General features: G+C 40.1%; 1 pseudogene; it reads right to left on the bottom strand.

The window, feature by feature from the left end:
* Positions 1-12,849: 12,849 nt before the first annotated feature.
* On the bottom strand, positions 12,850-13,606 carry LOC133074431 (heterogeneous nuclear ribonucleoprotein D-like; annotated as a pseudogene).
* Between the last annotated feature and the right edge of the window lie 2,071 nt (positions 13,607-15,677).

Below are 15,677 nucleotides of genomic sequence, written 5' to 3'. Positions count from 1 at the left end.
AATTTCTCTGTCTTTCATTCCCTCCCGTTATTAGGAGATTTCTTGTCCACATTTGAAGCCCATAATCCCCAGGGTATGTTCTACACCTGCTTACAATGTTCTACATCTCCATTCCACACCCAAGCCAGCCCAACTCCTTTCAGCACTGTCCACTGTCCAGACTCTGGCTGACCACTGACCCTATGATACCTCATTTCCGCCACCTCTGCTGCTGGGGCTGCTCTGGGGGATCAGTTGCTGGTGTTCAGGACATTACTTCCTCTCATCCCTGGGCCTCCAGCCCCACATCTCTTTGCTGTCCAAGATGTAGGAGCCCTCCAGCATGTTCAGTGCGGAGGAAGGCAAATGCTTTACACACACATAAACCACTATCTAGTCCAAGGCCTGGAATGTTATTCACAACTTACACTTACCCGTGCACTCTACCACATCACAACCACCTGAGGACATAGACGACAGGGTTGGAGGGAGAGATGGAGAGAGGACTGACCTATCGCCCATACATCTCTGCTGTTTGCTCCAGCCATAGGGAAATGACCACTAACACCACTTAATCAGGGGATTTCTCAGGTCATCATTTGGGTTGTTCACTGTGATTAATTCCCTCTGTTTGGAGCACAGGAAAGGCTGCCCCTCTCCTCTGTGAAGTTAAATGGGCCCTGGGACCTGTTCTAGCCAAGAGAGGTGAGCAGGAAGGGTCAGTTTCAGGCTGAAGCCCTCACCAGGCAGAGCACAAGTCCCCACCGTCCTTTTTCCAGCCTCAGGAAACAAGGCAAATACGGAGCCCTGGCTTGGTGGTACATTTATGTCTGAGGAGGAAACTAATCTTGGAGGTTGGAAGGATGGCGTTCTGTGTTCTGTTTTAGGGGAAATGTTAAATGTGCTGCCTGTGGTATCTCAGGAGGTGTGAGATGTACAGACTGCACTGGGGCCTTAAAGGAAGGCCTCGGAAACAATGTCAGCTGACTTGATTCTGTATTACAAAGGGGAGGGTCTGGGAGAAAAGGTGGTCATTTTGCAAGCAGGAGTGAAAGGAATAACTAATCCTGGGTCTTCAACAGGCAAATGGTATGGAAAAATTTCCTTGACAAATCATTAAATCATCTTCTAGTGAAAAGACAGCCCTCAGATTGGGAGAAAATAATAGCAAATGAAGAAACAGACAAAGGATTAATCTCAAAAATATACAAGCAACTCCTGCAGCTCAATTCCAGAAAAATAAATGACCCAATCAAAAAATGGGCCAAAGAACTAAACAGACATTTCTCCAAAGAAGACATACAGATGGCTAACAAACACATGAAAAGATGCTCAACATCACTCATTATTAGAGAAATGCAAATCAAAACCACAATGTGGTACCATTACACGCCAGTCAGGATGGCTGCTATCCAAAAGTCTACAAGCAATAAATGCTGGAGAGGGTGTGGAGAAAAGGGAACCCTCTTACACTGTTGGTGGGAATGCAAACTAGTACAGCCGCTATGGAAAACAGTGTGGAGATTTCTTAAAAAACTGGAAATAGAACTGCCATATGACCCAGCAATCCCACTTCTGGGCATACACACTGAGGAAACCAGATCTGAAAGAGACACGTGCACCCCAATGTTCATTGCAGCACTGTTTATAATAGCCGGGACACGGAAGCAACCTAGATGCCCATCAGCAGATGAATGGATAAGAAAGCCGTGGTACATATACACCATGGAATATTACTCAGCCATTAAAAAGAATTCATTTGAACCAGTCCTAATGAGATGGATGAAACTGGAGCCCATTATACAGAGTGAAGTAAGCCAGAAAGATAAAGAACATTACAGCATACTAATACATACATATGGAATTTAGAAAGATGGTAACGATAACCCTATATGCAAAACAGAAAAAGAGACACAGAAGTACAGAACAGACTTTTGGACTCTGTGGGAGAATGTGAGGGTGGGATATTTCAAAAGAACAGCATGTATACTATCTATGGTGAAACAGATCACCAGCCCAGGTGGGATGCATGAGACAAGTGCTCGGGCCTGGTGCACTGGGAAGACCCAGAGGAATCGGGTGGAGAGGGAGGTGGGAGGGGGGATCGGGATGGGGAATGCGTGTGAATCTATGGCTGATTCATATCAATGTATGACAGAACCCACTGAAATGTTGTGAAGTGATTAGCCTCCAACTAATATAAAAAAAATAAATTAATAAAAAAAAATCATCTTCTACCAGGACACCCACACACAGAATTATATGTGTGTGTGTATGTTAGTCACTCAGTCGTGTCCAACCCTTTGTGACTCATAGACTATAGGAATTTTCCAGGTAAGAATACTGAAGTGGGTTGCCATTTACTCCTCCAGAAATATAAATATAGATAAGATATAGATATATACCACTCCCAAAATCTTTGTCTCCATCCACTTTAGTCAAGAACAAGTATATACTATTTAGTATCTCATGCGCAATATAGTAAGTAGTGGCAAAAACACAACCTAGCAACTGAGGGAGCTGAGAAATATTGTTCCTGCACTACATATCAAACTTCTAAAATTTTACTAGTAAAATTTGAGAGACTAAAGCAATACCTTTTTAATTACGTTTAGACTAAGCATGTTTCCAGACGTTCATTCACGTACTGACATTCTGAATTACTGTGCTCTTAAGTTCCAAAATACCAATATTTGGGGTATAATAACATAGTTTAGTATTTTTCAAGAATATGAAATCTGATTTTTTACATCTTAATTTATATATCCAAAGGAAAAATTTACATTAAAATTTCAAATTAAAACTACACTCCTTCAAAAAATTGTCACCATACCCATTTTTCACTTAAAACCCCATCTTGGTTTTACCCTACACTAGCATTTCAGTCTGGAGAAGGCAATGGCACCCCACTCCATTACCCTTGCCTGGAAAATCCCATAGACGGAGGAACCTGGTAGGTTGCAGTCCATGGGGTCGCTAAGAGTCGGACACAACTGAAGCGACTTAGCAGCAGCAGCAGCATTTCAGTCTTACAGACTACCACAGTGTACTTGGATACTGAAAGCTTGTTTGTTAGTCACTACATCCTGGTGGCAGACCCAGGTTTTAGGCCTAGTTGTGGTCTATTCTCGCAACTCGTTTAATTCTTACCCCTATACATCTAAGAACTCTTTTTTATCTTAGTTCACCCGGACTTATTGAGTAATTCATTTCCTTCATGTCCTCAAAATAGAAAATGTTACCTTAGCAAACAAGGGAAACAACCAATGTTTTCTTGAGAATTGCATAAAAGATAAATAAATATTTGAAATGCAATGAAATCAGGTACATAATAAAAGCTTGTCTTAAAATTATGAAATTACATACAAGGAGGTAGTTGAGTTTGTCACTGGAAAAGGGAGATAAAAATTTATTCTTGAAGAGCTCACTGTCTCCAGAGTATGAATAATGTCACACTTTTTGATCACGAGAGGGGTTTGTACTAAACCAAAGATTCACAAATTGCCATCTGAAGATTGGGGCAGGTCATGACAGTGTTAGGCATACAACATAAAAAATATAAGAACAAAAATATAGGTTTTCTTGGAACTAGATATATTCAAACCAAAAAACTACATTTACTCCGTGATTATGGCCTTTCTATTTTGGTGTTGTTAAAATACCTTTCAAGTAAAATAATACTGATAACAGATATTTTTGCTTTTTAATTTTTAATGGAAATTTTTTTTTAATTTTGTAACAAATTTTTCTTGTTTTCCCATAGAAGTCCCATAGACTTTGTGACAAGTCCTAAGTTCTGATTCTGTGTTGAGCCTGGTCTAGTCCTGAGAAAACCTGTCTTCATCTCCGTGGGGTGAAATACGTGGTCAGAGGCACCACTGGCTTTTCCTCCTAAAAGACCCAGCAGCAATCCCTAGAGACTTTATAAAACAAGGAAAGGATCCCAACTTAACAGGGAATTCTTCACTCCAAGAAGCTCATGAAAGGAGGGAGAGAGAAGGGAAAGTTCCTCTGCTCTTTGGAAGGAGAATTCTGGGGCTGTTCTGGTTTGGTTATTAAGTTTCCCACTTCTTTCCCTTTGGGGTTGCATGCCTATTGTAGAACTATCTCTCAGTTATGTCCATCTTTGCTTTATATATTATAGTGGTATGTTATTAGTTGTATAAATGTTTATAATTGCTGTATCATTTTGCTGTACTGAACTTTATAAATGTATAATGTCCTTTGTCTCTTGCTACTGGTTTTTTTTTTTTTAATCTATTTTGCCTGATTTAGTATGACTATTTGCATGGAATGTCTTTTTCCTGCCTTTCACTTTTATCCACTTTCAATCTATTTGCATCTTCAGATCTAAAGTGAGTCTCTTGGAGATATCATAGAGTTGGATCATGACTTTTTTTAACTTTTCGGCTGTGCTGGGTCTTTGTTGCTGTGCATGGGCTTTCTCTGGCTGCAGCGAGCAAGGGCTACTTTCTCCTCATGGTGACGGGCTTCTCATTGTGGTGGCTTCGCTTGTGGAGCACAGGCTCTGGGTGTGTGGGCTTCGGTAGGTGTGGCACACAGGCTTAGTTGCTCCATGGAATGTGGTATCTTCCAGTACCAGGGATCGAACCCATGTCCCCTGCATTGGCAGGCAGATTCTTAACCCCTAGACTACCAGGGAAGTCCTGATCATGACTTTTTAATCCATTCTGCCATCTCTGTCTTTTTATTGAAAAATTTAATTCATTTATATTTAAAGTAATTACTGACAAGGGGGGATTTACTTCTTTCATTTTGTTTTGTTTTCTGTATACCTTACAGGTTTTCCTTTCTCCACTGTTGTATGGCAGAAACCAACACAACACTGTAAAGCAAATCTCCTCCAACTAAAAAGAAAAAAAGATTTTCCTTTCTCATCATCTCATTACTGTCTTCCTTTGTGTTCAGCTGGTAATTTTTTTGTAGTGGAACATTTAAATTCTTTTCTCATTTTCTTTTGTGTATATTCTATACTATTTAATTTGTGCTCAACATGAAGATTACATGTAATCTGCTAAAGTTATAATGCCATATTTGAATTTTAACAGCTTAACTTCAGTATTATACAACGCTGTTTCTTTAAAGCTCTGCCCCCACCCCTTTCTGTTGCTGATGCCGCAAAATTACAGCTTTATACCTTGTGTGTCCTAAAACTTAAACTAATAATGTTTTTAATGCCTAATCTCTTAGATTGTATAGAAAAAAGTGCACTCATAGCGTTTGCATAATTTGCTCATGTGTATGTCTCTCGCTGCCATTCCCTTGACTTCACCCTCCATCCCACTGTACTCTACAGCTCAGTGAACATATTGTTCTCATCTGTTCCATTCAGAGTTTACCACAATTCATAGTATAGTGATTATTCAGCAAAAGTGTCCCCAAAATCTCTTTTTAATAGTTGAGTAAAACTGAATTGAAGTAGACTTTTCAAAACTCTTAAGAATGTAATAATAGTTAACAAGTATCAAGCAGTTATCACAATCCAGGCACTCTTTTAAGGGCTATAAAGCTATTTCATTTATTATTTATAAAAACAAGTGAGGACTCTACTATTATTATCTGTATGTTATTAATGTCTGTATGACCTGTATTCAGTTTAAAAAAAACTAAGACTCTGATATATGAATAAATTTATAAGGGCCAGGTGAATTTCAGGAACCATGATTTGGACTAAATACACTTACGAACATTTTTTAATGTATTGTCCACCTGGAACTTTCCGCCAATTTTTGTTTCTACCTGTAGAGAATTAGAGGATCCATTTATTTCTTTTTTTAGGAGGCATAATTGACATACTATATTAGTTTTAGGTATACAACATAGCAATTCAACATTTATGTACACTATAATATGGTCATCACAGTAGGTCTACGTACCATCTGTTAACTCACAAAGTTAACAAATTCCCTACATTTTATCCCCATGACTAAGCACATTATATCCCCATGACTTACTTTTTTTATAACTGGAAATTTGTACATCTTAATCCCCTTCATCTATTTCACTCTCCCACCCCACTCCTCCTTCAGCAACTAAAAATCTGTCCTAAAAGAGTCCATTGTTTTTTGTTTTTATTCTTTTTTACCTCACTGTGTGGCTTGAGGGATCTTAGTTCCTTAACCAGGGATAGAACCCATGCCCCCTGCAGTGGAAGCATGATGTCCTAACCACTAGACCACCAGGGAATTCCCAAGAGTCCATTTTGTGAACCTTTTGTCAAGGATTATATTTGGCTGCAAATAATAGAAAAACCTATCACAGCAGCTTAAATAATTCAGTGGATTTATTTATCACAAAATAAAAATTCCAGGGGTAGGCAATGAAGGACTAGTGTGAGACTCAACTACTTCAAGAAGATACTTGACTTCTTTGATATTCCTACCTCACCTTCTATTGCACATAATTTTTTTCCATCCTCCTGATCACAGAATGGCTACTGTCTCTCCAATCATCCTATCTGTTTCCAGGGATAAAGAAGAATAAAGGATGAACAAAGAACATTTAGACTTCTACTCACTAGCACTTGTATCATGGCAACTCTAGATACTAAGGAGTCTGAAAATTTTAATATTTTGTACTGACATTAGAAGAAAGGGGGAAAACGGGTTGGAATGATGAGCTGAGTTCACTACTAGAAACTATGATTTATCATGTTTTTGTCAATTTCAATTTTTTTTAAAAGCAAACTTGTCATCTACATTTCTTTGATTATTAATGAGGTTGAAAAATGGTGACTTTGTGGAATCTTGCTCTTAGTTTTACTAAACCTAGAAAATAATTTAGAAATAATGGTAATCACTTCTGCCTCCCCAGCCATGCCACATGGCTTGCAGGATCTTTGCTCCCCAACCCAGGCCTTTGGCAGTGAGTCCTAACCACTGGACCACCAGAGAATTCCCAACCTTTAAATATGTAAACCCATGCTCAGCTCACTGGCCATAAAAAAACAGGTCATGGGCAATGGTTTGCCAACCCCTGATCTTGACAAGAATAAAGCATTAATGTTATTCCCCTCTGTTTCCAAATCTACCTGCCTTCTTCTGGAATTTATCACGACTTTGTCTGGGTAAAACCTCAGTATATTATTATCAAATCAATGAATCTGACCTCTGCTTGTGAATTAATTCTCTATCTCCCAAGGCTAGTTATTCCACTTGAGCCCTCTTGATTGCAAAAAAATAATTTTATGTTCTTTTGTCTTAAATATCTTCTTCATTAGTAATATTTCTATTGTGTTCATAACATATAACTGATGTGTTATGAGAATTGCAAAATTCCCGGGAGGCACCCACACCTTCAGAGGTGGGCCATTCCTGCTGGAAGTCTTATGGCTTTGTGTCTAATGGCTTGTGGGCTTGAGAGGAGAGAAGAGGGCTCAGATGACAGTAGGATCTGGGGATGCCACCATTGCCCAAAACGTCCCTGTTTCCAGGGATCACCAATTGGTCCTTTAGTTTTTAAAGTCAATGCCTACCCATACTATAAATTATCATGGTGGTGTACACTCAAATTTCAAGACATTTCTCTGGCAATATAACAAAATTTTAGCAGAACTAATTTTAAAGAGCTATTCTGCAATATTAAATATTTATAAAAACTAAAGTGATGGAGGAGATGATGGCAGAGAAGTAGTTGGCCATGGAATACATCTCTGTCCATGGAAACATCAGGAATACACCTTCAGACACAGAAGTGCATACAGAACACCAGCTCAGAGCGGACATGCTTACCTGACTAGCAGAGAAGAATATATAGAACCACACAATACTCAGTAGGATGAAGGAACTAGGGGGAAAAACAGGAGTGTTAGTAGGACTGGACCTGCCCTTGGTGGGTAGGGGAACTGAAGCAGGGGTCCGATCCCCACATCGGGGCATCTGAGTCAGAGGAGAAACATTTAAGGCTGAGAGTGAAACAGCTGATCTGTGGTAACCTAAATGGAGTGAAAATCAGACCGTCCTTGCCGCAGCCATACATACCCCAGACAGGGACACAGGTCCCCTGGGAAGACACAGCATCCGGGAGCTGGAGTTTAGGGATTATGGAGCAATCCCAGGGCGAGGGCTGCTGTTGACTATGGAGAGACGGATCGAGGGGATGTGAGGGAGGAGATTGTGGTGGGAAATGCCTGTGGGGGAAAGCCAGGCATAGATGGAAGCAAGGCGATGCTGCTGAGTTACTCGTAGCGGGTGGAGTCACCACCATGGCCTCTCCCTCACCACACGCCAGCATCGGCAGCTGAGCAACAGACAGGCTGGAACACCAAATGTTTGACGCACTGAACTTGGACCCACCCAAGGTGCTCCTTTAAGTGACTAATGTGCCGATCTACAGAGTAGGATCCCAGCCGGGGGACCACTCTACGTGCCTGACACGCGGAACAACAGAGAAGGACCCCAGGCAAGGGAGACCTCTTACGCCTGAACAGGCAGAGTTACAGAGAAAGACTGGCCAAAAAGGCTTTCTGATCGCCAGCTACAGGAGGCTCAAAAAAAGACTCTGGTAGGGCCATAACTCCTGTGGCGGAGGCAGTCTATGTCCCTACCAGGCTTCTTTGTCCATGTGGTCGCAAAGAGTCAGACTTCACTTTCACTTTCAGTATGTAGTTCAAAGACATTAAATATATTAATAATGTTGTGCAGCCATCATCACTGTTCATCTCCAGAACTTTTCCATCATCCCATCCTGTACTCATTAAACAATAACCTCTATTTCTCCCTCCTAATTTCAGCCCCTGGTAACCACTGTTCTATTTAAATACTTAATATACTTAAAAATGGTATATTTTATGTTATGTATGTTTTGTGACAGTTAAAAAAGTTGTGATAGGTTATTACTTGAAAGATACTGAGGAGTCTCCACTCTGGAACTACCCAAGGATTTTAACTAGAGCTTGAACTATCTTTCCCTTGAATCTACCCAAGAAAAGTCTTTAGTTGGCATAAGAGATGATAAACATTTTTTTCTTTGGTGATGTTCCTAACCAAAGAAATAGTGATGAATCAGACTTAGAAAATGAAATTATGGTTGCTGACAGCTAAAGAAATAGTTAGGGAGTTTGGGAAGGACATGTACACAGTGCTATATACAAAATGGAAAACCAACAAGGACCTATGGTGTAGCACATGCAACTCTACTCAAGCTTATGTGCCAGCCTGGATGGGAGAGGGGTATACATGTCTATGTATGGCTGAGTCCCTTCACTGTTTACCTGAAACTACCACAGCATTGTTAATCAGCTATACCCCAATACAAAATAAAAAGTTTAAAGTCTGGGGAAAAAAAGAAATGGTAATGAGTGATGTTCCTCTTAGAGGAAGGGCTAGAAATGCTGTACAGACCTGATGATTGGCACTATGCCTTCAGCCTGAGACTCTTGCATTCTGCCATTTAAAGGAGGAGTCTGATCCTGATCCTAATAAAAGGAATGTTTAGTCCTGCAATAGAATATTGTCACATCTGGCTCTAGTGAACCTGATGTGCCTAAATGCAGAGTGCTGTTACTTCACTGAACTCCAAAGAACAAGTTGTATATTTGGTTTGCACCTCTTCCATAATAAATAGTATGGTAGATTTCAGTTTGAGATTTGCTTTCCTTGTAGTCTATCAGTTCAGCAGGGGAGGCTGTGGAAAAGCAGACCCGTAGCCTTCACTGCCTCAAATCATCAAGATCACTTACACCTACCAAAAAGAACTTGGTAACAACTGTGAACAACCAATTTGGCTTAGGTCAGTTTACAAACACATCCTTAATGACTCTTTGTCTATAAATAATCTCAAACCATGGTTCTCTCTCAAGGGTGATATTTCAGACAGTCTCATTGGATAGATCCCTTTGACATCTCCATATAGTCATGAGTTGAAGAACACTCTAAGGTACCCCTGAGACCACATCTGTTTTTACTCACTATTCTACCCTCTGTGTGTGCCATGTCATAGGTGTTCAATAAAAACTATTAAATGTATGTTTTAATAAATGAATATGTAACACATTTTAGCCAGAATGTCCCCAAGTCCAAATCTTCCAACTTTCATTGAACCAAAAAAAAAAAAAAATCAAAAAAATCTGCTGACTCAGCTTCCTGCTCTACATACTCTAGAAAAACCCCATGCCCTCTCTGAGATTTCAAGGGATTCCCAGGGACCCCTCATGGCTACCTCTGGCTCTGACTTCCTGTTCTTGCTGAATTCTCTCACGTCTCTCCTCCCACACAGTTCTCATCCTTACACTGTATTTAGGACCAAGTATGAAGCCTCCCCTTTTATCTGCAAAACATCACCAATCCAAGGCAGTTGTTGAGATTGCTACTGCAGGTTTTGGGATAATAGAGAGGAATTACTGCCAGCCCCAAAAGTAAATAAATATGGGACATTAGACATCTCTGTTCTCATGTTCCTCAGCATTCCTGAAACAAGGAACTTCCTACTGCTGAATTTCCCCCTCAGAAGAGTGACCCTGCCTCTGGCTCCCAGAGCTATAAAGACCTCTCGCTAACCTCCGACATCAATTACTAACTTCCCAATGTTGTCTTATACAGGGAAGCCTAACTCTTCTTTGCTGCACCATCTCCTGTCTAGGCTGAGTTTTTGCAAGCAAACTGGCCTGTTTAGATGTTTTTCCTAACCCAGGAGTTTATATCTCTCCCCCTAGGCCATGCTCTATACAAGAGCATTTACTGTATATATTCTATGAACAAGGTGTCCTAATAGATGCCAGGATATAAGATGAATAAGAGCTTTCATGGTGGCTCAGTGGTAAAGAATCCACCTGCCAATGTAGGAGACACAGAAGATGCAGGTTTGATCCCTGGGTTGGGAAGATCCCTTGGAGAAAGAAATGGCAACCCACTCCAGTATTCTTGCCTGGGAAATCCCACGGAGAGAGGAGCCTGGTGGGCTATGATCCATGGGGTCACAAAACAGTAGGACAACCTAGCAACTAAATAACAAAAAGGATGAATAAAATATAGTTTCTAGGGAATTCCCTACCTGTCCAATGGTGAGGACTCTAAGCTTTCAAGCTGAGGGCCTGAGTTTAATCTCTGGTTAAGGAACTAAGATCCCACAAGCCACACAGTGCAGTCAAAAAAGAAATATATATATAGTTTATATGTATATATATAGTTTCTATGATAAAGAGACTGAGTTGTCATTTCTTAATCTCAGTATCTCATTTCCATGACCCAGCTGTCTGCTTACATTAAAACGAAGTAAAATGAAGTCAGTCTCCATCCTCAGCTTCAGCATGTTGTACTTTGTTAATAGCAGTCAGGTTGGTTATACATACTGATCTCCAAACCTCCCTAACTATCCCTTCCCTCCACCCTTCCCCCCAGTAACCATAAATTTGTTCTTTAAGTCTGAAAGTCTGTTTCTATTTTTGTATATAAGTGTATTTGTATCATTTCTTTTTAGATTCTACATATAAGGGATATGGGATATCATATTTTTCTTTGTCCGAGTTACTTCTGTCTGACTTACTTCTGTCACTCAATATCACAATCTCTAGGTACATCCATGTTGTTGCAAATGGCATTACTTCATTCTTTTTAATGGCTGGGTAATATTCCACTGTATACATGTACCACTTCTTCCTTATCCATTCCTTTATCAATGGGCATTTAGGTTTCTTCCATGTCTTGGCTACTGTAAACATATTGCAATGAACACTGGGGTGCATGTATCCTTCCAGACCATGTTTTCCTCCAGATGCATACCCAGGAGTGGGATTGCAGAGGCATGTGGTAACTCTAGTTTTAGCTTTTTTGAGGGACCTCCATACTATTCTCCATAGTAGCTATACCAATTTACATTCCCACCAACAGTGTAGGGGGGTTCTCTTCTCTCCACACCCTCTTCAGTACTTAATGTTTGCAAATTTTTTGATGATAGCCATTTTACTGGTGTGAGTTGATATCTCATTGTAGTTTTGATTTGCGTTTCTCTAATAACTAGCAATGTTGAACATCTTTTCATGTGTCTCTTGGCCATCTGTATGTATTTTTTGGAAAACTTCCTATTTTGGTTTTCTGCCCATTTTTTGATTGGACTGTTTGTTTTGATGATATTAAGCTTCATGAGCTGTTAGTAGATTTTGGAGACTAATCCCTCATCAGTCACATCATTTGTAAATATTTACTCCAAGTCTGTAGGTTGTCTTTTGTTTTGTTTATGGTTTTCTTTGCTGTGCCAAAGCTTTTAGGCTTAATTAATTCCCACTTATTTATTTTTGTTTTTTATGTCCATTATTCTAGAAAATAGATCAAAAAAGATACTGCTGCCATCTATGTTAGGAGTGCTCTGCCTACGTTTTCCTCTAGGAGTTTTATAGTGCTCAGTCTCATCTCTAGGTCTTTAATCCATTTTGAGCTTATTTTTTGTATGGCATTAAAGAATGATCTAATTTGATTTTTTTCCTTGTTGCGTCCAGTTTTCTCACCATCATTTGTTGAAGAGACTGTCTTTTCAAAATTGTGTCATCATGACTCCTTCATCATAGATTAATTGACCATGGGTGGGTGGGTTTAGTTCCGGGCTCTTGATCTTGTTCCATTGATCTATATCTCTATTTTTGTGCCAGTCACACCACACTGTTTTGATGACTATAGTTTTGTAGTATAGTCTGAAGTCAGGGAACCTGATTCCTCTGGCTCTGTTTTTGCTTCCTCAAGATTGTTTTGGCTTTCCCTGAAGCATTTTCAGGAACTGAGGACAAGAGACCAAACGTTATCCCAGTGCTCTTATCACTCAATGGACTCCAAGGGTTTAGAGAACTGTAAGACAGGAACTGTGGATGAAGACCAAATATATATTTCTCATATATTCTGATTATCACCTGAATGATCAAGTTTATTTTCTATAAATCACAATATCATAGGCACTCTTGTAACTTGCATATCTTTCATCATAATATTTGGTTTTGGGTTTGGCCCTGATGTCCACCATGATCCTAGTACCGCCTGGTCCCCCAGCTGCAGCTCCCCTTCCTCCTGTTGCTATTGCTGCTTGTACTTCTCTTTGGGTTGTGCTTTTTTTTTTTTTAATAATTTACTCATCACAAAACCAATTTGATGATATGTGCTTTCTAACAATTTCTTTACTGGCTCTTCATCTGTATACGTGATTTTTTTTAAAATCCTCATTTTTTCATTATTTTTGTATCATGGAGAGTTCAATATTTCAACTCTTCCAAAATCTCCAAAGTATTCTTTAATTTGTTCTTCAGAAGTATCTGGGCTCAACTACCCACAAAAATCTTTTTAGGAGATTCCTTGCCTCTTAAAGCATTGACTTTGGCGGGGGGGGGGGGTCTATCAACTTGTCATCTAGTTAGTGTTCTTTCACTTCCAAAGTCTTATTAACACTAGCAGCATCTCTGAAAAGCACAAATCCAGGTCCTCTTGATCTTCTAGTAATTGGATATGTTTTGATTATGCAGTCTACAGCTTACCAAGTGAGATAAGTATTCAGTCAGGTCCTTCTTGCTTACATACCAACTCAAGGCTCCAATAAACATTTTACTATCATCCTGCTGATCCTTACTGATGTTGATCTTGTAGCCCTCTGCAAATTCTTCTGGGTCATCATACTTATTTACATGCTGCATGGTTAGGGTGCTGGTGCTCATCCTGAGTCCAGGCAGCAGCGATGATGGTGCATTTTATGGAGTTGAGTTTAAAATGATGGCAGAAGGACCCATTCCTTAAATTTTTTTAATATTTTGACTTCTTGGGGGCCTTACTTGCCCTGGAGGAACTATCCCTGTCAGGGTTAGCTAATTCCTAAGGGTAGCAAACAACTTGCCTGTGAACTTTCCTGTCGTGTGCAAACCAACCAATACAGAGCTGGTACCCTCAGTCTCCTGTCTATTAGGGTCTCACATTCCAGGACACTATCAACCTGCCCCAATCACCAAGGATCAGGAACCAGACAACTAGAGACAGCTCCTGTGCCCCAGAGCCCACTGAAATTATTCAAACTAGCCAATACTAAACCTGCCTGTCCTGCTTTACCTCTTCCTATGGAAACCACAATAAGGGCTCTTGCATAAAATTTCCCCTCACTATCTCTGCCTCCTGATTGACCCAGTTTCTGCCTTTTTTGGCCTCTCACCCTGATGCTGGGAAAGATTGAATGCAAAAGGAGAAGATGGCGGCAGAGGATAAGATGGTTAGATAGTATCACCTACTCAAAGGACATGAATCTTAGCAAACTCCGGGAAATAATGAAGGACAGGGAAGCCTGGCTTGCTGCAGTCCGTGGGGTCACAGAGTTGGACGTGACTTAGTGACCAAACAACTACAGCTTGTGGGACTGAGCACTTTACCTGTGGAATCTGATTCTATCTCTGGGCAGATAGTGTCAAAATTGAGTCAAATGCTCAGACACTCTGCTGGCATCTAAATATTGCTTGTTGGTATGGGGAAGCCTATACACACACACACACACACACACACACACACACAGAGGAACTGAGTCTCAGAACCTTATTTAGTGCCTATAGTGGTGATCAAAACTATAGTGGCGATCAAAACTATAGTGGCTATAGGTGGTATGAAGATACTGTGTAGAACTATGGGAAATCTGGATATGGACTAGAATATGCAGATATTGGCAAACAGAGCACTTATGGCAATGCATCTCAAGCAGGAGACAATCACCAAAACAAGTTCCAGCCATGCTAGTCGGGGGCATTGGAGAAAGCAAGAGTAGGTGCTAAGGAATTAATGATTGTTCTTCTGTTGATTTAAAATGATTATTTTGTAAAACATTTTCTACTGTACAAGACAAAACTATGTCCCACTGCACATAATTGAAACAAGAGGGAAGGGGGCAAAGCACATTCTTTAAAAGAGTGACATAGCCTGAGGACATGACATAAGCTGATTAGAACCAAACAGGTCCAAGATGGAAGACAAGTTGACTTCCACTAGGCCATGAGCCTTCAGTATATGTTCATTGTAACATATTAGCAAGCTAAATGACATACCTACCAGGGAAAACCACTAGACCATTCAGGTATAACCTAAATTAAATCCCTTACAATTATACAGTGGAAGTGAGAAATAGATTCAAGGGAATAGATCTGATAGAGTGCCTGAAGAACTATGGACGGAGGTTCATAGCATTGTACATGAGGCGGTGATCAAAACCATCCCCAAGAAAAAGGAATGCAAGAAGGTAAAATTGTTGTATGAGGAGGCCTTACAAATAGCTGAGAAAAGAATAGAAGCGAATGGCAAAGGACAAAAGGAAAGATATACCCATCTGAATGAAGAGTTCCAAAGAATAGCAAGGAGAGATAAGAAAGCCTTCCTCAGTGATCAATGCAAAGAAATAGAGGAAAACAATAGAATGGAAAAGACTAGAGATCTCTTCAAGAAAATTAGAGATAGAAAAGGAACATTTCCTGCAAAGATGGCCACAATAAAGGACAGAAACGATATGGACCTAACAGAAGTAGAAGATATTAAGAAGAGGTTGCAAAAATACACAGAACTATACAAAAAAGATCTTAATGACCCAGATAACCATGATGGTTTGCTCACTCACCTAGAGCCAGATATTCCTGGAGTGAGAAGTCAAATGGACCTTGGGAAGCATCACAAAGTTAGTGGAGGTGGTGGAATTCTAGCTGAGCTATTTCAAATCCTAAAAGATGATTCTGTGAAAGTGCT

Source organism: Dama dama, chromosome 20, assembly GCF_033118175.1.
Source record: "Dama dama isolate Ldn47 chromosome 20, ASM3311817v1, whole genome shotgun sequence".
Classification (NCBI taxonomy): Eukaryota; Metazoa; Chordata; class Mammalia; order Artiodactyla; family Cervidae; genus Dama; species Dama dama.
The sequence above is the reverse complement of the archived record's forward strand: the minus strand, read 5'-3'. Positions and strand labels throughout refer to the sequence as shown.